Source organism: Callorhinus ursinus, unplaced genomic scaffold, assembly GCF_003265705.2.
Source record: "Callorhinus ursinus isolate GAN/ISIS: 27379988/994484 unplaced genomic scaffold, GSC_fseal_2.0 scaffold13, whole genome shotgun sequence".
Taxonomy (NCBI): Eukaryota; Metazoa; Chordata; class Mammalia; order Carnivora; family Otariidae; genus Callorhinus; species Callorhinus ursinus.
Window position 1 is genome coordinate 40,752,047 of NW_027397075.1, and position 25,280 is coordinate 40,777,326.

Sequence of the window (25,280 nt, forward strand, 5' to 3'; positions counted from 1 at the left end):
TTCTTCTTCTTCTTCTTCTTCTTCTTCTTCTTCTTCTTCTTCTTCTTTCTTCTTCTCCTTCTTCTCCTTCTTCTCCTTCTTCTCCTTCTTCTTCTTCTTCTTTTTAAGAGGGAGAGAGAGAGCACAAGAGTGGGCCAGTGGGGGGGGGACAGAGGGAGAGGGAGAGAGAGAATCCTAAGCAGGCTCCACGCCCAGCCGAGGAGCCTGATGCCGCATGAGCCTAAATCAAGAGTCGGAGGCTTAACCGACTCAGCCACCAAGGCGACCCAGGGGCTAATCTTAAAAACATAAGTATTAAGTGATAATCTAAGAACATAAACATTTGACATTACTAGTGTCTGTTCCTGTGATTTGATAAAAATTATCTATAATTCTCATGAATGCAACCTTTTTGAAGCATGGCTTTAAAAATAAGTGCTAGGGCACAATTTCACTGAAATCTGTATTTATTTTATTAATCCCCATGTTGGCCTTGGTTTGATAAGTCAATCTTCACTTTATTGAATTTGACTTTCCCTTCTATCTTAGTAAATAATATATAAGACATCCCTCTGTATCATTATCTTTTTTCCCTCCCTCTCCCCTTTCCATTTTTTCATAAGGAAATATTCAGAACCTATTTAATATTCAGAACCTTACTGGGATGGTTTGGTATTTCTAGCCTTTGTCTAGTAAAGCCATGCTTCTCTTCTGACCCTACAGATTCCATCGTATGCACTGATAATACAGCATTTCTATTTGATTCCCTTACATATACACTCTTGATTCTGCCTAAAAAAAAAAAAAAAACTTTTTATTTTTTACCTCAACTCAGATTTCTTCTCATCTTGAAAATGTCTGGTATTTGCCCTGTTCCGGTCTTTTCCCACGATTACTAGTGTTTCTGCCATTTCTTTCCTCTTACCTTTTCTCATCCTCATTCTGCTTCCTAACGAGCTCAGCTTCTGTGCAGATGAGACAGGCTTCCTTGCCTCTGGTTATCTTCAACTCTTTCACCCGAACGTCTATGTATCAAGAACAGTCTTTGCATTTTAGTTTTATTCACAGGGTTGAGAATGGCATGGTACAGAGAGCACTGGAATACCAGTCAGAAGACCTGGGTTCAAATCATAAGACTGCAGTAAGTTCTCTATGTAACACTTGGGCAAACCATTTCACTGTTCTCAGCCTCAGGTTCCTCATCTTTAATATGAATAAATAGACCATAACACCGCTAAGCCCCCTTACAGATATAATAAAATAAAGTACTCACCTCTCCCCGCCAAACATAGAAAGCAAAACTAATGCGCACTGAAGTATTTTTCTAGTAGAACTGAGGGATTTATATTACCAAACACAACAGTAAAAAGCTGTGATCTCTATGGGTCCCTCACATATTGTACTTATTCCCAAATGATGCATGCATTCACGACTCAAAAGTCAAACAGTAGGAAATTATGATAGCCCCTTGGCATTCATGGATTGAACACCTGAGTTGTGACTCTTCAGGAACAATTCAAAATTCTCTAATGTGTAAATCTGCAGAGGCTTTGTAAGGCTGGTGTTTGGATGAGCTCAATGATCCTTAGCATCCAAATCCTGGTTCGGGGGTAGACATCTCTAATCATGATTGCTACTGTAGTATTCATAAACTGGGGCATCCAAGGAGGTCTGAAGATACAGCCTTCCCAGTTTTGGGGAGCATCATAGTGATCTCTTCCTTCTGAAAACAGAGACAGAAGCAGCTGTCCAGAATCTAAGATTTCTGCGCAGAAATGGAGACTGGAGCACGGACAGACACCAGACAGGAAGAACTCCAGGGAGTCGTGGCATAGATTTCTAGCGCTGAGCAGCTTTCCTCCTGGAAAAGCAAGCATGTCAGATTGCTTCAGAGCAATACCGAAAAGTCGGTTGTGTTTGAAGTGACAGTTGATGTCAACATATTAGGAGGGAAACAGATCGTCATTTTCTCCTCCTCTTTGGAAACCCACCAGCATTCTAGTCTCTATAAGGCAATTTACTTAGAGTCTGCATATTGGTTTCTTTTGCTCCTTTCGATTTACTCTGGCCTCCCCCGCTGGACTGCCAGGTCTTTGAGAGACTGAACCCAAACGTATCCTATTCCTTCAATATTTTAAAAAGCTCAATCACCCTTTAAAAAAAATGATTTTATTTTCCTTCCACTAAAAAAAAAAAAAATACTTCACTGGAATAACAGTTTAAGCATTTACTATTATGATGTATTTTGGAACAAATGTCAATCATTGGGCAACCATTTTCAAAGGAATTTTAATTATGTCCCGTCTTACTGACCACGGAGCAAGCAAGGTTGCACAATAGAGGCTATGGAATCAGAATGACTTTCTCTGAGAGCAACTGTCTCCAGTTAAATGTAGAACATGGAAGGAATACAAGACATTCCTGCTTCATTCGAGTTGATAGTTTTTAAAGGCTGGTCCATCTGCACTGCAGACTTTATGCGCTACCAACCCCCCGCCCACCCCCCCCCCAATGATAGTACTTGGCAGAAGTTTTTAATAATAACTCAAAAAAAGAAAAACCCAGACTGAGTTTGTACTACCCTTGTGAACCTCCCTGGAGAAATGTTGCTCTTTGCTCAGCAATTCCTGCTCAGCACAGAAAGCCAACACAAGGAAAACAGCTGGGCTCCCCTCCTGGTCCCCCGATCAGAGTGGGCAGTCTGGAAACAGATCTGCAAAAGCAGACGTGGGGGAGGGAAAGGGAGGATACCTAAACAGAATAGAGCCCGAGATCAGGAAGAATCCTTCAGCGTTGTTAAGAGAGACAGAAAGAATTCTAAGGGACTGAATTTTTTTTTATAGTCTGCATTTTTATTACAATAAAAAGCTCAGCAATTCTGTTGCTTGAAAAGCTAAGGAGGAGATGAAACCGTAAATCACATGACCGTCCCAGGCTCAAATGTTTCACAATTCTGTGGACTCCAGCTTTAACTGGCTGAATGAGGGCAAAATGCAAAAACCATCAGGGGAGCATCACACAGTTCAATAATCACAGGCTAATCTTTATCTTCAAGTTGAAGGAAGTCAAGCTGACTCAGGTCCGAGTCATTCTTTAGGTACCAACAATAACCACAGCAATGCCGTGGCAAGGTAGCATTCACAGTGCCAGGCGCTGGACTTGCCCATCACGAGCATCAGTGCATCCTCTCAGCAGCCGAGGAAAAGCTCAGATTAAAAGAGATGAAGGAACAAGCCTAGAGTTTCTGTCGAGCCCTCCGGACCCCAGAGCTGGGTCTTTACTGAGACACATGCTGCCGCACCGTAATCGCCTGTGTTCCACTTACAAAATAGCAACATGTCAATGGCGAAAAATCTGAATTCACAGGAATCTGAGCTCTTGAAAGGATTCGGAGGTGGGCTTCTCATAAGAGCAATGCCAAAAGCTGAAAATATTACATTGAGGGAAGGAAGTCTGTCGAGTTTATCAGTTAATGCACAAGATCATTTTAACTAACTTCCAAGGAGACTGGCCTTTCCACATCTCGGGTTAAAGAGCAGTCTGTTCTCAATCTTTTACTTGACTAAAAACAGAAGTCTAATCTACTTAATTACAGTCACTTTACTAGGCTATAGGATAACAGCAGGTCCTGGGGGGGGGGGCGGGGATCTCTTAAGAAAACACTTCTGGGAGAAGCATGGACAGTGACCTGGCACTAGGCCAATCCTTATTCTCTTTCTTAGTCTCTAAGCAGCAAGGACACCATGACTTTTCCAAATACAATATATTCTTCCCCCCCCATATATTCTTAATTACAACTCTTCTTTCATTAGATCAGATAACATCTTGCCCCACATGAATGACTCTGATTAGTTTCATATAGTAATGATTAAATCTCGTTGGTACTGCTAAATACCCAGACACCAATTTGCTAGGCTAACTAGGTATAGGAAGCTTTATAATGAGGGCAGCACCTTCATTTTCATCTAACTATGTTGTTTCTTCCCTGATCTTGACCTCTAAAAGCATAAATGCCTGTAAGTGAGGCTAAGGCCGAAGGAACGGGTCCAATATTCATCCAGCATGGGGGAGGGAGGGATCTCTGTGCATTGTGTTAGGGAGACTTCTCCCATTGGCTCACATTGTTCACTTTCTTCTCAGCTTTTTTGGTCTGTACCCACAATATAACATGGTAAACTTATCCCATATGGGATCAAAAACTCAATGACCCAAATGGACCCAGAAACATTAAAGAGACAATGAAATGGAGGAGAAACCCCTAGAGATGCTGCTTCCTGACTCTTGACTCTTGCACAGATCTAGTGGGCTTGTCCCCTGGTGATCGGCGTGTCCTGAGGGAACGCAACAAAAAGTCTGAGCCATTATCTTCTGGAATTCCAAGAAACCCTCCCAAAGGCTTGAGCTTGCTGTGGCATAATGACATTTTTATCAGGAAAGGCAGTGATGTTGGTCATGTTTCATGTACACTGGAAAAGATGCACAATCATTATTTTCAAATATTTTTATTCAATATGTTCAACTGTTTTCAGTCTTTTAGTGAACTCAGTGAGGACGCTCAACTTCTCTGTTTCTTCCATGTTTGTTTTGTCTCATGTCAAGCTCTGTACCCATGTGCCATAGATGAATGGTCCTACATTTGTGGGTATGTGTATTGGTTTCGAAGCTGCTATAGAATTTACCCTCCATAGTCACTAAGGATAAAACCCTCACATTATTTTGGAGTGAACCAAAAGATCTGAAGCCTAAATGAGACAAACCTAAAACCAAATTCTATTCCCAAATCCCAAACAAATTTCCAAAACCTGTCTGAAAACTGCTTTGCATGGCAAGAGTCAGGAGTGTTTTCAACTCAGCTTATGGGGAAGGCCTTGCTGGGATAGATTAAATAGTTACTGAAGTTGAGCCTACTTTTTCTTTAAAATTGCAACCATTCCCAGCAGAGCCAAGCCTGGATTTCTCATCAGGCCTTCAGAACAGCACCAGCCATCCGTCACCGACTTTTCAAAGGCTGCACTAAATGCCTTGCGTACCTCTGCCGGGTTTCTGCGTTTGGTCCGAGGTTACATTTTCACTAAGGCCAAGGAAGGGTTAGAGCTTTGACAGATGTGGTCGTGGTCTGATTGGCCCATTTTATCTGCCCTTTTACGGACACATACGGTCTTTCAGAGCCAAATTTGTGAAATGTCTCCATTTTGAGAGCAGTAAATGAGGGTTGGATGGAATGTGGGGCTTGAGAACTCTGTTCGGTATGGTTCTAGTTTCAGAGGCACTGAATCCACCACGGAATCTGTCTGAGGAGAAATAGGGTCATTTCCTTCTGTGTCACTGTTCCATTCCAAATGGGTTGTAGTTTCTTTTCTCTTCTATTTTTCCCTTCTTAAACTTTCATAGGACTTTCCACTTCCCCTGGTGTTTGCATTGACCACAGCTTGACCTTGCTATTTCCAATAAACCAAAGTAGAAACTGAATGAGATGGTGTCTTGGATTCAGACCTCTTAGCATGATAGCAATTGTGCAAATATACCACTCAGCATCCCCGATTTCCTAGCTGAGGGGTTGATGGGCCCATGTGACTTACCACAGCAAGTGGCAACTTCAGGGAATATGATGGTCAGGTTGCTTCGACCCCACTCAGCACCGCGCTATGCGCAGGAGGGAAGGGAAGTCCGCAGCATTTTACTTGGCTAGAGCCGAATCATTGGGCCAGGTGTATATGAGGCAGGGACACCAAAGATCAATAAACCTAGGAACTCCTTTTACCGGCCTACATGCTTGCAGTTCTGAATCCAAATCACTGCGGAGGTCCGTAATCACAGGAAGAGAAAAAGAAAGATCTCAAAAGGATAGGATACATTTCACAGATATATCTCCAAATGATAGGATAAGTGTTAGATATGCGCAAGTGCATTACAGTGAGAGCTCTGTGTGCCAACTATTAATTCCCCATTAGAAGACACTGAAGCTCCGCAGAGTTAAGCGAACTGCCCAGTATCACACAGCAGAATGCAAATTTGAAAACAGATCTGTCTGACTCCGAACACAGCTGCCCTTTCCATTCTGTCATGGCGTTTCCCAAATTTCACAGAATTGCGGCCACATTAACTTTTAGCTTTGTAACTTTAATGCTTAAAGAGAAACACTAGCTCTTGCCCTCAGGTTGCAGGGGAAAAGCCAAGAGGGTTATTAGAATTTGTTTCCTTATCTATGCTTCCTTATCTGCCAAAGCTGAGAGTCAGCTTCTTCCTCCCTCCTTTCGAGTCCCCTCTGCCGCCTCTTCCACTTTCTCGGGGGCCGAACATGCTCCCCAGCCCTGCCCTTCCAGACTTAAACAACTATTTCCCTATTTTTAAAAGTGGCAGAAAACAGAAGCAAAAAACTGACTTTGTCATTTCTTTCACTTCTCATTCACATACGTAAATTTTTGCTACAAAAGTATGGTGATCTGTAGTCCAAGTTGTTGTTGGTTTTTTTTTTTTTTTTTAAGACTCTCTTTAAAACAACATATGGAACCTATTACAGTACTCACTGACTTCTTCACTTTTGCTTCTGCTCCGGAGGGTGATGGGTTTATGATTTACAGCTCAAGTGAATGCAGTTCTTGGGTTCATTGCCCCAATTTGATTGCAGTTGACATTGATTCTGGATACCAGAGAGATTTTAATTGTTAACTTTATTGTAGACTGAAAAGTGATATACAAGCTAGTGAAGCTTAAGCTGGCTCAGAATCTCAATTTCTATATGCTCAGTCCATTTCTGCACTGCAGTCTGGACCACAAGAAAATATGGGGTTTTCTTCTTTTATTCTTTTGTGTGCCCTAAAAAGGAATCTCAAGCTAGTTACTTTATAGCTATAACATCACAAGAAGAATGAAGTATGGTGAAATCAGTCCAAATAATTTTCAGGTCTTCGTTGAGAACTAAGTGCATTGATTAAGTCGACCTAGAAATCTGTCAACAGGCTGCCTGGGTGAAGGTTGATTAGCTCGCTCTCTCCTTCTGTCTCCCTGCCATAGACCTCCAGAGTTGTTTAGATTTTACTCCAGTTCCTACTGGACCAATTCGTCAAGAATAAGTGCTGTATTCTCCAAGTTAGAAGCTGGCAACACTAGCCTTCCATGAATAACGGGCTGTCATAGCTGGTCTCACGTAACCAAAAAGGAAATTGAAATAGAAAGGCAGGACTTTGCATACACTCAAGCAGCACATTCGCAGGGACATCCACTTTAAATATAAGAGTCCCCGATGTTTTAGTCTGAGCCACTGAGCCAATCTAACACACTCTCCGTTTCTCCACCTTTATCTTGGGGAGTGGTAGTGAAGTCAATAAACTTCTTCACGATCCTCTTTGCTGGGCCAGACCATGGGCACACTTTCCTCTGGGTCCAGCTTGGGACTTCCAGTGGAGAGCCCCTGTCTCTTGGTCTTAGCCAGTGTGTAAGGGGGAAGTTACTTTGTATCACAGGCCAAACGGTTAAAATCTTGCTTCATTTGAATTACAATGACCTTCAAGGGCTATCTATGCACCATGGATGTTAAGAAAGCTTCGCCTGGGTGGCTCAGTCGTTAAGCGTCTGCCTTCGGCTCGGATCATGATCCCAAGCTCCTGGGATCGAGCCCCGCATCGGGCTCCCTGCTCCGCGGGAAGCCTGCTTCTCCCTCTCCCCCCCGCCCCCGCTTGTGTTCCCTCTCTTGCTGTGTCTCTCTCTGTCAAATAAATAAATAAAATCTTAAAAAAAAAAAAGAAAAAAGAAACTTTCGCAAGTGTTGCTCCCAGTGGGTAATGACCTGTATACCTGTTCCAAAAAAACCAAAAACCAAAACAAAACAAAACAAAACAAAAAACAAAAACAAAAAACAAAAACGATGCAGAAAGAAAGGAAAGACAGGTCAGTGAGACTCCCCCCAGGGGAGAAAACTCCACGTGTCTCTCCTCCACAGAGCTGCGGGCAGGTCCCAGGGCGTCCAAAGCGGGCTGAACACACCCACCCCACCTATTACCCAGGACCATGTACTCACGTGCAGGGAAAAATAACGACTTTGATTTATATGTTTACCCCATCTCATCTCTTTTTTCCATTTTGTATATGTTTTATAATATTTCTAAATGTTAGAATAATAGTGCATGTATGCAATTTTTAAGTAATGGTCTATCTCCTGAAGGATGCTCAAAAATATTGTACTGAGTAGACTACTCCACCAAAACACCTTCAAAATTACTGCCTTCCACAAATAAAGCATCCACTTCCATACCTCTTAACTCACTACCGAAACTTTCTCTTCCTCATGAAGCGCCTATCTCTACCAATGGCAATACCATCCACCCAAATACCTGAGCTAGCAATCCCAGAGTCATCCTCAAATGCTCCATATCCAAGGGGTCACCAAATCCTACTGACTACTTCTTTGAGGCATCTCAGGCTACAGCCTCCTCTATATGCCAGCCACCCTCCTTGACGTATACTTCCATTATCTCCGGGTTGAACCAGTCAAAGAGCCAAGTTACTAGACTCTCTGCACCTTGACTCTTCCTGGTCATTCTCCATACTGTCACCAGAGTAGTTTTCCTAAAACTCTTTTTTAGAAAATTGCCCTACTTAGGAACTTGCAATAGGAATGCACCAATAGGAGAGAGTTCAAGGCTCCTGTTCCAGTCTGTCATATGGCTGTACCCTGACCTTCAAGTCCTATCTTCACCTTGGCCCAACCCCAGTTCCCTACTCTCTCATATCACTGTTCTCCAAATAGGGCCCTTTCATACCTTTGTTATGTGGTAACTTCCACTCAGAATATTCCACGCCCCTACCCCACCCCACCCCACCCCCGTCCCCTTCTCTTTGTCTTCGTTACAGCAGCTGAATCTATATCCTCCTAATATAATGTTTTTAATTGTTCGGCATACACATGCCTGACACTGTGATACATTATTCATGGCACGCTGTTTTGATATAGAGAGTAAGTAGCAGAGCCATGATTCCAATCTCTATCACTCTTGTTCTAAGGTACCCGATTTTAACTACTAGGCATTAAATTTAAAGCAAATGTAAATATCACCCCCAAACCCACTGGGGAGAGTTAATGACTCTCCCTGTGTAAGTTGTTCATAGTTTTATCACAGCATACAATACTGTATTTTAGTTTGTACCCTAGGAGACTGAGCTCTTAGAGGTCAAGGACTATTTGTACTCCCCTTCATATGTTGAGTACCTAGTACATGCTGGCCCATATGAGGGGCTCAATAAATATTTGTTGAATAAATCAACTTACAAATCTTAGGTCCCTCCTCAATCCTTATTTTTCCCCCCTCAATCCACTATGCCCCATCACAGCTTATATAAATGCAAAAGTCACAGGAATGTCTGACACAGTACTCAATACAGAAAAAGGCTTTATACAATGATGAAATTGTCAACACCATTATAAAGTTTCCCTACAAGAACTTGTCCTCAAAAACAGAGCAACCACTACACACAAGAACAGTTTTAATGAGGTATAATTTACATGTCTCATGTTAAAGATGTATTCTATGACTTTTGACAAATGTATATACCCCATTATTCCAAAATCAAAAATATAGAACATTTCCCTCACCACAAAAGGTCATTCCTTTAGGCCTTTCCCAAGCTGATCTCACCCCATCACTGTACCCAGGCAACCACAGATCCGCTTTCTGTAAATACATGGTACATTTTTCTTTTGGAGTTTCATGTCATTGAATATCATACAATATCTACACCTTTTTAACTGACTTCTTTCCCTTACCATACCTATTTTGAGACTGATCCACATTGTTGCGGTCTAAGTAGTTCCTTCACTTATACTGCTGAATAATATACTGTTCAATATTTTATTTATACCTTTACCTGTCGGTGGACATGTGTTTTGTTTCCAGTTTGGGTTACCTTAGATAAAAGTCGAGGAACATTTGTGTACAATCTTTTTGTGGTCATATGCCTTCATGTCTCTTAAATACCTAAGTGTGGAATTGTTTGATCATGGGGTAAGTATGTGTTTAACTTTATGAGAAATTGTTAAAATTCTTTTCCAAAGTGGTTATAAAATTTTATATTCCCATCAGCAGTGTATGAGAGTTCCACTTGCATCATAACCTCACCAACAATTGGCATTGTCAGTCATTTTAATTTTCTTCACTCTAATGTTCTTTTTTTCTTTTTTGAGAGAGAGAGAGAGAGAGAGAGAGCTCAGTGGGGAGGGGCAGAGAGAGTCTTAAGCAGACTCCGCACTGAGCACAGAGCCTAACAAGGGGCTCAATCCTACAATCCTGAGATCACAACCTGAGCTGGAACTAAGAGTCACACGCTCAACTGATTGCACCACCCAGGTGATCCCACTTTAATGTCCTAATGGACATACAGTAAAATCACATTTGTGATTTTAATGTTCCTTCCCTAATGATAAGTGATATTGAGCATCTTTTCATGGATGTACTGGCTGCCTGTATATCTCCTTTGGTAAAGAGTTTATTCAAATTTGTCCATTTTTAGAGACTTTTTATTGATTCTATTCGCAAATTTTAAGAGTTCTTTATATATTCTGGAAAGCAGTCCTTTGTCAGATATATATATTGATAATATTTCCCCCCAGTCTGAAGTTTGCTTTCACATTTTCTTACCCTGTCTTATGAGCAGCAGAAATTTTCAATTTTGATGTAGCCCAATTCAAACGTTTTATGTTTAAACTTTTTGTGTCCTAAGAAATCTTTGCCTACACAAAGGTTACAAAGTTTCTTCTAGAAGTTTTACAGTTTTGGCATTTACATTTAGGATTATGATCCAGTTCAAGTTAATCTTTGTGTGTGATAAAGAGTTGAGGTTCATATTTTTTATATTGATAATAAGTTGGCTTCAGACCGTTTGTTGAAAAAGTAATCCTTTCTGTATTGAATTACCTTGGCATCTTTGTTGAAAATCAGTTGACCATACATACATACATGGGTTTATTTTTGAACTCTCTGTTGTGTTTCATTGATCTATGTACCTGAATTTATACCAATAGCACACCATCTTGATTAACTGCAGCTTTGTAGTAAGTGTCAAAATCAGTAAGTGTAAATCCTCTAACTTTATTCTTTTGCAAAACTGTTTTGGTTATTCTAGACATTTAAATTTTCAAACAAGTTCTAGAACGAGCTTGGAAATTTCTACAGGAAAGCTTGCTAGAATTTTTATTGAGATCTCATTGAATCTATAACTCAACTTGAGAGAAGTAACATTTTAATAATACTGATTCAATAGCAATACTGACTTTATTGGGATTTCATTGAATCTAGAAATCAATTTGGAGAGAACTGAAATTATAACAATACTAAGTCTTCTCAGCTGTAAACATAGTAAATCAATTCACCTAGGTTTTCTTTAATTTCTCATAGAAATATCTCTAGTTCTCAGGGTAGAGCTTTCATGTATTTCATGTTTTGGGGATGCTATTGCAAATGATATTGTCTTATTTTTTATTCCAATTTCTATTTGTTTATTGCTAACATACAGAAATGCAACTGATTTTTGCATATTGATTTTGTATCCTGAGATCTTTCTAAAATTATTATTAGTTCTAGCAGGTTTTTTTTGTAGATAGTGAGGATTTGCAGCATGCTTGATCATGTCATCTGTGAATAGAGACGATTTTACTCGTAGCTTTCTAATTTGTATACCCTTTATTTCTTTTCCTTGTCTTACTGTACTGGTGAGAATGTCCAGTAGAATTTTGATTAGAAGTGAAGAGAGTGAATGAACATCCTTGTCTTGTTCCTGAGCTTAGGGCAAAATCATTCAAGTCCACCAGTGATATGTCAGTAATAGTTTGTAGTTTTTTGTCTTTTTTTTTTAAGATTTTATTTATTTATTCATGAGAGACAGAGAGAGAGAGAGAGGCAGAGGGAGAAGCAGGCTCCCAAGGAGCAGGGAGCCCGATGCGGGACTCAATCCCAGGACCCTGGGATCATGACCTGAGCCGAAGGCAGACGCTTAACCATCTGAGCCACCCAGGCGCCCAGTTTGTAGTTTTTTTTAAACAGCTTTATTGAGATATAATTCACATGCCACAAAATTCAACCATTTAAAGTACACAATTCAGTGGCTTTGGTATATTCATAGAGGTGTGCAGTCATCAGCCTTCTATCATATTGTGGAGGTTCCCTTCTATTCCTGGTTTGATGGGAAATTATTATTATGAATGGATGTTGATTTTTTTCAAAGGCTTTTCTTGCTTCAATCAAAATGATCATATAGCTTTTCTCCTCTACTGTAGTAATAAGATGAACTACATTAATTACTTTTTATTGTTAATCAACCTTATATTCCTGGGACAAGCACTATTTAATCATGATATATTATGCTTTTTATATATTTCATTTTTGGTTTGCTAATATTTTGCTAAAGATTTATGATTCATTCATTCATTTTCTTTTTTTTTTTTAAGATTTTATTTGAGAGAGAGAGAGTGTGCCAGAAAGTGGCAGAGGGAGAGACAGAAACAGACTCCCCACTGAGCAGGGAGCCTGATGTGGGGCTCAATCCCAGGACCCTGGGATCATGACCTGAGCTGAAGGCAGGCGCTTAACCAGCTGAGCCACCCAGGCACCCCTTGTGATTCATTTTCATGAAGGATGTTGGGCTGTAGTTTTCTTATAATATTTTTGTCTGACACTGGTATCAGGATAACGCAGGCCTCATAAAATAAGATGAGAAGTGTTTCTCCTACTATATTCTCAAAACAAGTTTATGTAGGATTGGTGGTTTTTCTACCTTGAGTGGTTTTTTTTTTTTAAAGATTTATTTATTTGTTTTAGAGAGAGAGAGAGAGAGAGAGAGAGAGAGAGAGCATAAGCTGCAGGGAAGAGGGTGAGAGCAACCAAGAGTCAGATACTTAACCGATTGCACCACCCAGGCTCCTGTATTCCTTGAGTGTTTGAGGCAATTCACCAGTTAAGGCATCTGGGCCCACAAATTTCTTTGTGGGAAGGTTTCTAATTGTGAATTAATGTCTTTAATTGATATTTAGATTTATTGATTTCTGAAATAGAATAGAATATAAATTCTTTCAAGGAATTTGTGTATTTCATACAGGTTGCAGAGTTCACTGGCATCAAGTTGTTTATAACACTCCATTGGTTACCCTTTCAATGTGTGTAGAATCTTAGAGATAGCCCCCTTTTCATTACTGATATTGGTAATATATGTATCCTTTTTGTTTCTTGATTAATACAATTAGAGGTTTATTTATTATTTTGGTCTTTTCAAAGAATCAGCTTTTGATTTCATTGATGTTCTTTATTATCTTTCTGTGTTCTACTTCATTGATTTATTATTTGTTCCCTACTGATTTGGGGTTTAATTTTCTCCTGTATTTCTAGCTTAAGGTTGAAGCTTAGACTGATGCATGTAGAGATTTATCCTTTTGTAATATAAGCTTTAAACCTATACATTTCCCTTTAAATTGCATTTCACAAATTTTGGTAATGTGAGTTTTCTTTACATTCAACCCAAAATATTTCCAACTTTTGTGTAATTTCTTCTTTGAACTATACATCATTTAGAACTATGCTGCTTAATTTCCAAATGTTTTGGGATTTTTGGGGGGGTATCTTTCTATTACTTATTTCTAATTTAATTTATTGTGATCAGGGAACATACTACATATGATTTCAATCATTTAAAATTCCTGGAGAGGGACACCTGGGTGGCTCAGTCAGTTAAGCATTTGCCTTTGGTTCAGGTCATGATCCCAGGGTCCTGGGATCAAGCCCCCGCCCATGTCAGGCTCCCTGCTCAGCGGGGAGTCTGCTTCTCCCTCTCCCTCTGCCTGCTGCTCCCTCTGCTTGTGCGCTCTCTCTCTCTGTCAAATAAATAAATAAAATCGTTAAAGATAAATAAATAAATAAATAAATAAATAAATACAATTCCTGGAGACTTTTTAATGACTAAGCATGTGGTCTATCTTGGTAGATGTTCCCTAGATATTAGAAAAGCATCTGTATTTTGCACTTGCTGTGTGGAATGTTCTATAAATGTCGATTAGTCCACGCTGATTGAAATGTCATTTAAATCTTCCATATCCCTATTTATTTTCTGTCTGCTTGTTCTACCAATTACTGAAAAGAGTGCTGAAAACTGCAACTATAATTGTAGATTTCTCTTTTCCTCTTTTCAAATCTGTTGGTGCTTCTAACAGTTTGAAGTCAGTTAATAGGTGCATACATATTTAGAATTGCTATGCTTTCTTGATTTACTGACCCCTATATCATTGTGTAATATCCGTGTTTATTCCTGGTAATATTCCTATTCTGAATTCTACCTCTTCTATTAATTTAGTTAAAACACATTTATCTTTTCCCAACCTCTCCCTTTTAATTTGTATCTTTATATACAGACAGAAAAATTTTTCTGATTTTATTTTGTTACGTTAGTCACCATACATTACATCATTAGTTTTTGATGTAGTGTTCCATGATTCATTGTTTGCGTATAACACCCAGTGCTCCATGCAGTATGTGCCCTCCTTAATACCCATCACCAGGCTAGCCCATCCCCCCACCCCCTCCCCTCTAGAACCCTCAGTTTGTTTCTCAGAGTCCACAGTCTCTCACAGTTCGTATAGACATAAATTTTTACAGACCACATACAATCGGGGTTTTTACAATCTAATCTAACAACCTCTAGCTTTTTGGTGCAGAGTTTAAACCATTTAAATTTAATGAAATTATTGACAGGGTTGTGTTTAAACCTACCATCTTGCCATTGTTTAGCTATTTATCTCATCTATTCTTTGTTTTTCTCCCTATTTTCCTGCTTTCTTTTTGATTGAGTACTTTTTAAATTCCATTTTATCACAACTATTGGTTTGTTTAACTATATCTCTTAATTTCTAAAGGTTCATCTAGGATTTACAATATGCATCTTTATCTTATATCTGTCTATCTTAAAATAATATTATGCTGCTTCACATACAATGTGAGAATACTGGGATAATATACCTCCATTTCCCTATCTTGTCCTTTATGCTATTGTTGTCATTCATTTTGTTTTTTCCTATGTTGTAAATTCCTCAATATATTATTATTATTGGTTTAAGCAGCCAATTATCTTTTAAGAAATTTTAAAATAATGAGAAAAGTTCTTCCTCATGTTTTCAGAGCTCTTTATTCCTTTATGTAGATCCACATTTTCTGCAGGTATCATTTTCCTTCTACCTGAAGAACTATAGATGTTGTAGTGCAGGTCTGCTGGCCACAAACTCCCATAGCTTTTTTTGTCTGAAAAAAGCTTTTATTTTTCTTCATGTTTTAAAGGTATTTTCACTGAGTCTAGAATTCTAGGTTGACAAACTTTTATCTAGCACTTTAAGGATATACTACTATCTTCTGACTTGCATAGTTTCTGAAGAAAAGTCTATTGTAATTTTTACCTTTTGTTCCTCTGCATATGTCCATCCCTTTTTTCCCCTCTATCTACCTTTAAGATTTTTCTCAGAAACACTAGCTTTCTGTGGTTTGATTATGAGGTTCTTGGTGTGTGGTTTTTGTCGTATGTATTTAGCTTATGTATGTTTGCTGAGTTCCTTCAATCTGAGTTTATATTTTTCAAAAAATTTGGAAAATCTTTGGTCATTATTTCTTTAGATATTATTTCTGTTCTCTTTTTCTCTCTCTCCTACTTCTAAAGATTCTAGCTACATGTTAGTCAATTTGATATCTCCCCACAGGTCTATTTTTCTTAATTCTTTTGTCTCTTTGTGTTAGCTTCATTTTGGATAGATCCTATTGTTATGCTGTCAAAAGGTTCTATTGTTTTATCATCAACTTTCATTTATCTTTTTTTTAATGTCATGTCTGTTCTACTGTTAATCCCTTTATCAAGTAAAATTTTCATTTCAGATAAAAAGTCCCCTTTAGTTTCTTTGTATGTTTTCCTTTTCTCATCTCATCCTGTCCATATTTTCAATTTAATAATTGATCCTAATGAGTGTATTTATAATACCTATTTTCATGTTTTTGTCTGCTAGTTTTATTATCCCTGTCATCTCTAAGCTTGTTGATATTGACTGATTTTCTCTCCTGGCTTTGGGTCACATTTTCCTACTTTTTTTGCATGTCTTACAATTTTTTCTTAGATGCTAAACATTGTAAATTTTGCATCATTAAGTGCTAGGTTTTGTTTAACTCCTTTAAAAAATGTTGGACATTGCTCTGACAGGAAATTAAGTCTCTTGTGGGTTAGTTTGATTCTCCTCATGCTTATTTTTAAGATTTTTAGTGTGGATCTAGGTTATTCTTTACTCTAGGGCTATTTTAGTCCCCCACTAATGTTCAAGCTTTACAAGGTCTCTATTAAATATTCTACATGTGGAATGAGATCTCTCTCTCTCTCTCTTTCATGTTGGTAAAAACTTAAATTATTCTTGGTCTTGTTTGACCTTTAGAATTGTTCAGCTTATATACACCTAAAAATTTTTTCTTTGCCAGAAGTTTCACCCTACACTTGTACAAATTTGTAATTAGTCAAAGACTCAAGGGGACCCATGTGCAGATTTCTGATGCTCTTTCTTAGCATAGCTCCCTCCCTTCTAGTATTCTGTCTCATAAAGTCTGGCTATCTCAACCCACCCGAAATCTAATCTCTGTCTTCTCAATTCTGCAAAATGCAGGGTTCTGTTTGGTAGTTTTTGTCAACACTTCATCTGATACTATTCAACTACCTGGTGTTTTTTGCTCTTGGGAAATTTTTCTGACCATCAGTCCCAATTTCTCTGATATCTCATCATCATTGCTGGTCTTCTCTCCATGTACCCTGCCTCTTCTCTTTTTGGCTGTTTCCACTTCTCTGAAATGTAAAGATAGTTTTCATACTAGGGTCCTAAATAGAAGATCTCCTATGACACTAGATGTCTTTCTAGAAAACAGACTTCTCCTTCAAGACTCATAATAATCAAGAAAAAATATTCTACACTGTCTTTATTTTTATTGGAGATGGAGATTCTTCTTCTAATCCTCCATGCCCACACTCCTTCAACAAGACCATCACTGCCACTACTATACAGCTAGTCCCAGCCTGCACATAGGTTAATATACAAACTTTTTTTATAACACTGGTTGATTAGAATGTGAAATGCATTTTCTAGACATGTTAGAGACTTTTTGAGATGCTTTGTTATATGTTAGAGATTCTGTGCAGCATCCATACCAATTCATGGAGAAATCTTTTTAAAGAGAAAAGAGCTAAGCATGTTCTCAGCCACCTTAATTGCTGTGGATTCCATTCCACCTGTCCTGTTTCCCACAAATATTGAGGGCCTGCCTCATAAGCATGAAAACCATGGTAGTCCTGGATTTGGTGGCATCTCCAAAAAAGTGGCATCTCAGCAAATTGCTAGCCAGTTGTTCCACCAGTTGGCTGAAGGGCAAAAGCACAAGCCAGATTTTCCACTGATTCGACTCAACATCCCTGCCATACTCAATGAACTTCATGCAGTGCTATAGGCTTCTTGGTGCTTAGCATCTGATTGCCCTGAGGATGCAGAGCTTATTTATTGCACTGTTGTCTCAGAAGCTTGAAAGAAATCCCCTGCCAGAGTAATCGGGTATCATCATGGGGAGGAAACCCTCGTCATGCTTCTAATTCAAAAATCTCATTATTGAGTATTGAACATGTGTTGCCTCATACAATCTCCACAAACCTGCAAAGCAGGTATTTGTACTCACACTTTTCATTATGGAAAGTAAACTTTAGAAAGATTAAGTACAGTACCCGAGGTCACATAAAAGGTTGTAGTGATACAGCGAAAATTCAAGCCTAGGTTCATCTAACAGCCAAACATGTTCTTAATTACAGGGTTAGTTCACTAAGTCCAAATTGGGCTTTTCACAGGTAGAACTTTCCAACATCCATGATCCTTTCAAGTTAAATTATAAACTCTCAAAAAAGAACGGGTGAAAGACCGGGTAAACCAGGAATAAAACTAATTCTGCCATTTAAAATTCATTCTGGTATCATAGTATCATCATTTTTCTTCTTTTATTTAGTTGAGGTATAATTGACATATACCATTATATTAGTTTCAGGTGTACAATATTTGTATATATTGCAAAATGATCATCAAATAAGTCTAATTAACATGTCACCATGCATAGTTTTTTTGTGTGTGTGTGATGAGAACTTTTAAGATCAACTCTCCTAGCAACCCTCAGATATAAAATACAGTATTATTAACAACAGTCACCATGCTGTACACTACATCCCCATGACTTATTTATTTTATAACTGGAAGTTTGTAACTTTTGACCTTCTTCACCCATTTCACCCACCCCCAGGCCCCTGCCTCTCACAACCACCAATCTGTCATCTGTATCTATGTATTTAGATCCCACATATAAGTGGAATCATATGGTATTTGTTCTTCTCTGTTTGACTTATTTCACTTATTAACATAATGTCCTCAGGGTCTATCCATGTTGTTACAAATGGCAAGATTTCCTGCTTTTTATGACTAGATAATATTCCACTCTCTCTCTCTCTCTCTCTCTCTTTCACACACGCACATATATAAACATTCTTTATTCATCCATTAATGATGGACACTTATGTTGTTTCCATATGTTGGCTATTGTAAATAATGCTACAAAGAATATGGGGTGCGGACGCCTGGGTGGCTCAGTAGGTTGAGCGACTGCCTTCGGCTCAGGTCATGATCCTGGAGTCCCGGGATCGAGTCCCCGCATCGGGCTCCCTGCTCAGCAGGGAGTCTGCTTCTCCCTCTGACCCTGCCCCCTCTCATGTGCTCTCTCTCCCTCTCTCTCTCATTCTCACTCTCTCAAATAAATAAACAAAATCTTTTAAAAAAAAGAATATGGGGTGCATATATCTTTTTAAGTTAGTATTTTCATTTTCTTCAGATAAATGCCCAGAGGTTCTATTTTTAATTGTTAGAGGAACCTCAAACAAACTGGCTGTACCAATTTACATTCCCACTGACAGTACAAGAGGGTTCCCCTTTCTCCACATCCTCACCAACAGTTGTTATTTCTTGTCTTTTTGATAATAACTATTCTAACAGGTATGGAGTGATATCTCATTATGGTTTCGATTTGCATTTCCCTGATCATTAGTGATGTTGAGCATCTTTTCATGTGCTTGTTCACCACCTGTATGTCTTCTTTGGAAAAATGTCTATTTAGATCCTCTGTCCATTTTTAAATCAGATTTTTTTTGTGCTATTGAGTTGTATGAGTTCTTTATATATTTTGATATTAATCTTTTATCAGATATATGATTTGCAAATATCATCTCCCATTCAGTATGTTGTCTTTTCATTAAAGGTAACATCAAATGGACCAAAGAATGGGGTGGGAGGGACAAGCTGAGAAAGCTGAGAAAACTGCAGGCAAGGTAGCTGGGTGGAGAAAGTTCATTCTGAAGAGAGGTAACAACATGTGTAAGGTGCACAAATTAGAGAGTATCACACATTTGGATAACGGTGTGTTGTCCAAAGGTTGGGTTGCTGAGTGGTAGAGGGAAGAAGGTAAGATTGGTATATGCAGATATGCAGAGGCTGGAAGGGAAAGCAAACGTCCTATGTTTGCTGACATATGATGGAGTTTGAAATTTATGTTTATTTAGTGTCAGGGAGACAAAATTTGAAGCTATTAAAATGGGCAGGGGTAAAATGAGCATTTGTAAAGCAGTAGAAATGGAAATGAGAGAAGAGAACCAAGAACTATACAAACCAAAGAGATTGACACAGCATGGGTGTTTTGGATTTGCAGGTCAGAAAGAGACAGAGGAAGCAGGAAACTGTAATTCCTGCTGAATGACTGGGATTACAGGAAAAGAACCAGGCTTCAGAGGAAGATGATAAACTGAATTCGGACATGCTGAGTGTGAGCAGCCTGTAGCTCTTCCAGCTGGAAATAAAGATGTGGAATCAGGAAAAAAGTCAGGTCTAGAGAACTGGGGTAAGGGGACACCAATTTGATGTCCAACTCAACCGCCAACTCAACCTCTTCACTTGGACATCTCAGCTTTTTAATTTCCTTCCTAAACTTCCTCCTCCTCTTGTGTCCTCTGTTGTAGACAATTACACTACCACCCATTCAGAGCTCTGTCCAGATCATCCTTGACACCTCTGCCTTGCTTGGTACCCACATCCAATCAATCACGGAGTCCAGCTCTGTCATTGCAACATATGTCTTGAAAGTCTCAAACACTTTCCTATGCTGCACCTTCCTACTCCCAAAGCAAGGCACCTTTCACTCTTACCAAGACTGTTTCTTCCTTAGAATCACTACATAAACTCCTACTTCCTCCCTATCCAATCCATTCTCCACACACTAGGTCCTGGGAATATTACATAAGCAAAACAGTCACAGTCCCTGACTTGAAGGGCCTTCAAATGAAGGAAGGGAGATTGCCAATTAAATACTTGTAATACGGACACATCAGTAGTATGATGGGGGAAATGAACAGCTGAAGCAAACTGATCCTTTGCCAGAAGAAGGCAACCCCAGGATGCAATCTTGGCATGTTGGCAGTACCTCTGGGTCAGTTCTTACAGGGGCATATGTGGTTTGGGGCCAGTGGGATTGAAACAGAAGAATGGCAACAAAGCTTGTGTTTGAAGTGGAAGTACCAGGGGGCATGAAAGATTTTATTTCAGGGCACACATGTTTGTGCGGGTGCCAGAGGTAAAGGAGTTGATTTTTCTGGGGTAAATTTTTTATGAGCCACACACAGGCAAGCTCTGTACTTGCAAGTATTTTTTTTTTACTCTTATATTTTGGTATTAAGTTTTCCATTGATGATTTTTAAGGGCCTTGCTGTATCTCCCTGGTGATTTATCAGCTGTATTTTTCCCTTCATTTCACATTTTCTCTTCTGCTATATATCTTAGTGAATCTTTCCTTTTGCTTCTGGTAGACTCTATTTTTTTAAGGCGAATTTTTCTACCATACTTTATATTCATCCTCCAGTTTCTTTTCTTACCCCTTCCCCGAGGCTATTCTAAATCTTCTCTTCTTTTAACACCATCTTCATTCAGCTTCTCCTCTCTCCACCCTGCCAGACCCTGTGAGCTGGCTTGTAACGTCTCCTTCCCTTTGCAAACATTTACTTCTTCTCTAATAACACTGGGTGTGTCGCATAAAGCCCCCCTCCCCAGCCTTAAAAGAGACAAAGAAAAACAAAAGATAAAGCCACACAGGGGCATGAGGAGATAAAGCCATCAGCTTCTTCCCCAGGGAGAGGCTACTCTCCTGGTGATTGTATCTCACTATGCCCTAGAGAGGGATCCATGTGCACTGAAGAAGGGAGAAGGAAAAAATCTAATTTCCTTGGACTTCTCTCCTCACTTTTAAGGAGTAGAGACCACAGGTAGTCAGAGCCAGGCCAGCAGACGTGCAGGCCCTCTTGGCAAGTGTCTCAACATATGTTCTGCTTGGACTGTCGAACAATAAATACTGACTACTGGGCCAGCAGCACTAGCATTTAGAATAGAAACACAATATGGTCTTTGAGCTCAGAGCTTGGGGTAAAGCAGAGAAGCACATATCATCACAGAGGCAGTATCGTATATCAATAAAAGAATATGTTTTAGAATTATGAAGACTTGGTTATAATCGCAGCTCCATCATTACAAGCCCTACCTTTTCCAGCTGAGTGATTTTCAATATGTTATTCAACCCTTTGAGCATCAGCCTCCATATCAGTAAAACAGGAAAAATAATAACTTGCATTGGATCGTGACACATGAAACAATTAGGAAAGAACTGCATGAATGGTAGGGTTTGCCTCCAGGTGCTGCTACCCCGGATCAGCAGAGAACTAGGTGCGATGGTATGCCTTTCAGCTTGCTCGGCAATCATATGAGAGTTGGACCAGCCCTACCTAGTTGATAGTAAAGCTATAATATTGATAATATATTGAGTCCTTGTTCTAAGCTAAGCACTTTACATGCATGATTCACTTAAACTTCAAATTTTCCTCTATGCAAGGAACGTACTGTTTTGTTTTTGGTTTTTGGTTTTAAAGATTTTATCTATTTGTTATTTATTTGAGAGAGAGAGAGAAAGAGAGAGCACGGGGGAGGAGTAGAGGGAGAGGGACAAGCCAGCTCCAATGCTGAGCGCGGAGAATGAGGTGGGGCTCAATCCCCCGACCCTGAGATCATGACCTGAGCCGAAACCAAGAGTTGGATGTTCAACCGACTGAGCCACCCAGGCGCCCCCAGGAAGGTACTGTTTTATAGATGCAGACACTGCGGCTTACAGAACCGACTTTTTATTTCTACAACCAGAATAGTGGATCCACGATTCCAACCCCAGTGGCCTAAATTCAAAGCCCATATTCTAAGCCACTAGCCAAGGGTCTTAAAATTCTTTGCTCATGTATACCTCAAAAAATCATGATAAACTATTTTGCCACTTATACATTTTATTTCTTTAAGATTTTATTTATTTATTTGAGAGAGAGAGTGAGCAAGAGAGAGCGAAGGAGAGAGCACACGAGCAGAGGGAGACTCCCCTGCTGAGCAGGGAGCCCGATGCAGGGCTCGATCTCGATCCCAGGACCCTGGGATCAGGACCTCAGCCGAAGGCAGACACTTAACTGAGCCACCCAGGCGCCCTGCCACTTATACATTTTAAATTGATATAAAAATATTTCATTGTAAATTTAAATAGTTTCAGATGATGTAATATCTGGTACATGGTAAGTTTAGAAATATTTGAAATATTTTAAAATAAATGAGATCACTCTTTTAAATGTATCCAGTGGAATGTAAATACCACAGCAATTTGATCCTCAACAGCATCCATTTAAAATATATGTGCACAAGATCCTCTTTAATGGAAAGAAGCTGTGCTCTCCTTCCCACTGCTCCTTCCCTGCAACTGGAAGGATACATCTGTTCAAAAACAGAGACCACATCTTCTGTACATGTACCAAATGTCACCCCTCTGAGACGCTTTCCTGGAGGGACCACCCTGTTTACTTCTTCATAGTACCTATCATGACTTGAAATTGTCTTGCACATTTACTAATGTATTCATTTACATTCTGCCTCCCCCAGTGGAAGATTCATCCATGAAAGCAGAGTCTGTCTCAATTATCACTATATCTCAAGCACATAATTGTTCCTTTATCTCCTTGAAATTGTGTTTGTTTCACCTTTGCAACAGAGTTTTATCTTAATGTAAAATAGTTTTAAATTTCAAATTATTTTGTATATAAATAAAATACAAATTTTATTTCTGTGACTACAAGGTTATACGTTAAATAATATATTCTTAGTTGTCTTTACAATGATTAATAGTATATCATTGATCAAAAGAACATAAATTCATGCATATTTTTATTAAACATATAAAGTAAAATTTTTATTAGAAATGTATCTCCTACTGAGATAGATGGAGGAAGCATGTTTAATATCTTGAATATAAGTGATGCCAATTATTTCAAAAAACCACTTTGGTGCCCTTGACGTTTTTCCACTTGGTACAGTGAGCTACGCAAGAATCAGCATGAGTAAGCAAGAGACCTTCCTTTATAAGAGGAAGAAGGGAGAACTAATAAGACACTTTAACTGTAGATATTCTTCGATCAGTTTTAAGAACATATAAACATTAAAAGTTATAGATAACTGATTCCCTTAAAACTGTAACACCTCACTCCTTGGAAAATCTTCATGCATGCTGGGGGGCACACACATCCCAGTTAGAAGATCCCTGTGGCACAGTGAACTGCCTCCCAAAGATCAAAGCCAAGAGTGCTCCATGAAGAATATCCCAGTATAGGATCAAATGAGCCCCTGAACTTGGCTGCCAGCTTCACCAGGATGGAAGTTCAGCATGAGAGAAGTTCTGCTGCATTAAGCCAGGATCTTCACTGCATCCAGCCAAAGAACTAGCTGCCTTCCCATGGAATAAGACTGTTTTGTTTTGTTTTGTTTTAAAGCAATAGGAAGCCATAGACTTTTTTTCTTTTCTTTTCTTTTTTAAGATTTTATTTATTTATTTGACAGAGAGAGACAGCGAGAGAGGGAACACAGACTTCTAAAGCAAAAAGATACTGTGGATGTCAACTGTTTAACTCTCCCGTTACAGATAAGAAAAGATTACCAGCCAGTTACCAGGAAAGCCAGTACCGGAATACAGATCTGATCTTGGTACAGTGTGTGACAGAAGGCTGGAAATGTACGTCCCTCCATCTATTGTGTGGGGTCTCTCACCAGAGACTACATTTCCCAGACCCCTAGCGATTAGGTGCCGCCATGTAACAGAGTCCGGCAAAGGAATTTGATGAAAACGCTGTGTGCCATTCCCAGCTCCTAGCCCATCTCATAAAATCCTCCCATGTGGCACTTTCCCATGCTCTTTTCTCTTCCAACTGGCTGCAATGGAGACAACCCCTAGGTTGACCTCAGGAGCTGAATATTGCAGATGAAAGAGACTCTTTGAACTGGGGTCCCTGCTGACTTGTTAATTTCCCCAGTACTTTCTTATGAACAAGAAATAAACTTCTGTCATGCTTGTGCCATTATACATTTTGGAATCCATTTGTTATAACAGCCTACACAAGGTTTTATATAGCATTCCACCCTTCCTTTCCTTTAGTCTGATGAGTAACTTCAACCTGTCTTAAAATGTAAGAATGTAAAAGTTCCAGTATATGGAGATAACAGTTTGGTCCATGAGCTAAAGGTTGTATGGAAGAACTGGTAAAATAGTAGCAGTTCTTAGCTTTGCGGTGTTGAAATGTGCAAATAAAGTGTTAATCACACCCAGCCCCTAATCAGGTAAGATGCTAGTGATGTCAGAGCAGCCTGAGTAACAAGGCTTACACCGCAGAGAAGGAGAGTCCTGCGGTCTCCAGTGGTCCCCCCCACCACACTCTGCTGAGAGCTGCACATGTGAAAATCTCTAAATCAGCTCACAGTCCAAGGGGTACAGGGGGGAGAGGGGGTGAAAAGCTGGTAAATTAAATCTTCAAAGTCAAACATTAGTAAAAAGAACAGGATAAAGTATAGAATCTCCAGAATTGGGGACCTAGGAAGAATCTCAGAGGTTGCCGAAATGTTAGGGAACCTGGACTGGATCGCCCGAAGTTAGAACCAAGCGGCACTCGAGATCTTGGAGGACAGGAGGTTTATTTAACGCCGCGAGCTCAGAAGAGAGCGATCTCCAAAGGTCTGAGCCCTGAGCACAGACAGAGGGGGTAATTTATACACTTCTACTTCCGCATACTTGGCACTTTGGCGCGCGGGAAGCGGAGCAGGAAGAACCCGGAAGAGCCCCGGG

General features: G+C 39.5%; 1 protein-coding gene across 4 annotated transcripts in view; it reads right to left on the bottom strand.

Moving 5' to 3' along the window:
- Positions 1-25,280, bottom strand: part of RGL1 (ral guanine nucleotide dissociation stimulator like 1) — a 242,911-nt gene that overhangs the window by 163,765 nt on the left and 53,866 nt on the right. Inside the window, exon 1 of one of the 4 annotated variants that reach the window (XM_025877978.2) lies at positions 905-1,203. The exons of 2 other annotated variants lie outside the window; for them this stretch is intronic. The gene's annotated coding sequence lies outside the window, so the exon portion shown is untranslated. Of the gene's footprint in view, positions 1-904; positions 1,204-25,280 lie in introns of those variants that run through there. One more of the 4 variants, XM_025877975.2, reaches the window with a different exon arrangement.